Source organism: Parasteatoda tepidariorum, unplaced genomic scaffold (genome assembly GCF_043381705.1).
Source record: "Parasteatoda tepidariorum isolate YZ-2023 unplaced genomic scaffold, CAS_Ptep_4.0 HiC_scaffold_1859, whole genome shotgun sequence".
NCBI lineage: Eukaryota > Metazoa > Arthropoda > Arachnida > Araneae > Theridiidae > Parasteatoda > Parasteatoda tepidariorum.
In genome coordinates this window covers 2,576-5,543 of record NW_027261483.1, presented here as the reverse complement: position 1 = coordinate 5,543, position 2,968 = coordinate 2,576, and the positions used below count along the sequence as shown (strand labels likewise).

Here is a 2,968-nt window from a genome sequence, read left to right as displayed (position 1 = left end):
GTTTTAGAAGATAGATGTTTATTTAAGAAAAAATATAAAATATAAAAGAGAAACATAAATTGCTCGTTTTCCTGAAGATTAGCTGGCAATTTCTCTGCACCAACATCACATAGAGAGAATATGATTGGATTGTAAAATGTCAGAGGTGCTTATTATCAGCATTATAAACTTATATAAAGCAATTTTAATACAAACAATATTATAGACTTATATAAAGCGAGGAAGCAATATTATTTATCACATTACTATAGGGCATTAGCCGGAGATTAATCTCCGTATGTCGGAAGCTCCCTATATGGTGCTTCACCCCCCTCCCCAGAAATTTAAATTTTAAACTGAAAAAAATTAAAACCTAATGAAAAAAAAGAGCTTTAAAATATGGCAAACAAATAAAAACATGTAATATTAATAAGTTGATGCTGACTAATATTTCAAAAGCAAATACCATTGCAAATAATTGCCCAATTAACTTCAATACTGTCAACTGACAAAATATTTTAGTTTCAATCAGACAAAAAGCAAATTCTGATGAAAAAATGTTGGCAGCAATTGAATTTCGTTCTGCCATGCTCTGCTGGAAACGAAAGTGCACCACAGTTTACATATTCATTACTGAAAAGGGGGTATAATGTCTGATAAAGATTCACCAAGGTATTCGTTTTCATTTAAACGTCTTGACTCTTCAACGTTTCTTTGCCGCGCATTCCGCCGTCGCGTATTGATAGCACTACGGTTATTTTCCAAGTAATTTTATGCTGCTAAATTATGTTCAGTCCTATGTCGCTGTTGATATCGCGTAAGATATTCATGACGATCCATTTTTTATAAAAGATATAAGTATGTATTTTAAATTAAATTCTGTTCGATATATTTTGATAATTTAGAATGTAAATAGTTTTTTGAGAGAGTGTTGATTTGTGCTTCCAATAACTCTACACAATTTATCAGAGCTATTAAAATATATCGGAATTCTAAAATAAATAACTGCGTTCTATCAAAACAAACATTATTTTATAAAACTTTGGAACAACTATCTTTTTACATTGCCACTCAAAATTATTAATAAACACTGGATAATATTGCGTTAATGACACTTTTATCAAATGACGTCATAAACAATCGTTTGCATAAAGTTCATAATAATCATATATAATAGTTTGCATTAATAATCGTTCGGTCTTTTTATAGCTTTACGTAACAAGTGTGAGATTTGTTTTTTTTTTTTTTGGAATGGCGATGTTATAATTTTGTTGTTGAGTAAATAAATCTTCGTTTTTATAAACGTAATAGTAGAGTTTTCTTAATTATTTGATTCGAAGTCCTCTGAATTTTATTTGAGATCAGTTTGTATTTTGTATTTTTTGACAGCATTATTAAAAATTATTACCTTTTCACACACATGAGTTCTCAATTTTGATTGGCTGTTTTGTGCGTTACTAACCAGAAGTCTTCTGTGATTGGCTATGTGTTATCATTCCATTCTCTTCTTATATATAAAGATATATATATATATACAGTCAAACCCCGCTATAGTGAACCTTCAAGGGACCGAAATTTCTGTTCACTATAACCGGGAGTTCACTATATCCGTTACGCAGGCAATTTAACTAATGGTTCCCAAACTCCTCCCTTTTATTACACATTGTTCATATAAATGACTGAAAAATATTATGTAGTAGCAAAAAATGTGTTATTTTCCATTACTCTTTGTCTTGCGTACAAAAAAAAACTTATAATGCTGATGAGAAATCCTCAGCATCAGATATGGAAAAACTTCCCGACTTTCAGATAATTTTTCCTGAATTTCTGTTATTCCGCTTTTTAAACCTGTCTAACCTACCATTCGAGCACATAAAAGTAGTCTCATAAAATCACTTTTCAAATTCATCGACATATTTGTTTAGATACTTCGATTGGTGAACCACTTCAGTAATGCTTCTTCAACATCCTTGTGATCTGCTTTTCTCAATTTTTTTCTGCCATCTAAATTTTTTTTCATGAGCAAAAATTATTAATTGCCCATTTTTCCATATGTTACAAACTGCAGATTTGGATAGTTAATATTCCCTGCAAATATCAGCTTGATTGCATGCATTTTCAATTTTTCTGATTATGCGCATTTTATCATCAATGGAGAACGTTTTACTTTTACTGCTCGCCATAGTTAAATTTGAGACACTTGTTTGCAGGAATTTTTAAACTGAACTGAGAGCAAGAAGGAGTTGAAATGAAGACCTTATCAACACATGTATTAGTGTCCAACCCTTTGACCAATAATGAATAATTGCTCATTCCCTCTGAGACATAAAATGCATAATGATCTGACTGCCTAGGTTGGAAACATCTGCTATGTTTGCTTATGGATGGGAAACTGAGATAAAAGAAGCAAACAAGAAAAAATGCTTATTGCTACATTCCCCTCTATAGATGGTTTTGAANATTTTTCACAGTAAGATTTTTTTTTTTTTTTTTTGAAGTAGAAATTTCAAAATTATTACAAAAGAAATTAGTTGAAGACAGAAAAAAGTTCATTATATCTAACTTCCTAACTTTTTTGGTTCACTATATCCACAAAAAATAACATTATCCGCGTTTAGCAAGGCACGGGACCGAACATTTCGTTCACTGTATCCGGGAGTTCATTATAAACCGTGGTCACTATAGCGGGGTTTGACTGTATGTATGTATATATATATATATATATATACATACACAGGCGTGCCAACTTTTAATCCCTTCCATTATCATTTTTCCCAGTGGTATTAAAATGGAATTAAAACTTCAATTTTAAGCAAACAAATACATTGTATTTGAAAAAAATTAAGTTGTCAACCATGATAGTAATGCATATTAATATATAAGCTTAATTTTTGTAAGAATAGTGGTGATCAAAATCATTTAAAAATTAAGTTTATAAAAGAAAAAATAGTATATATTTACTACCACTTTAAATATGAAAATAAAATCT

At 30.2% G+C, this 2,968-nt stretch overlaps 1 protein-coding gene across 1 annotated transcript in view; it reads right to left on the bottom strand.

The window, feature by feature from the left end:
• Positions 1-2,968, bottom strand: part of LOC122268439 (acid sphingomyelinase-like phosphodiesterase 3b) — a gene marked incomplete at both ends in the record, with an annotated part of 6,994 nt that overhangs the window by 2,044 nt on the left and 1,982 nt on the right.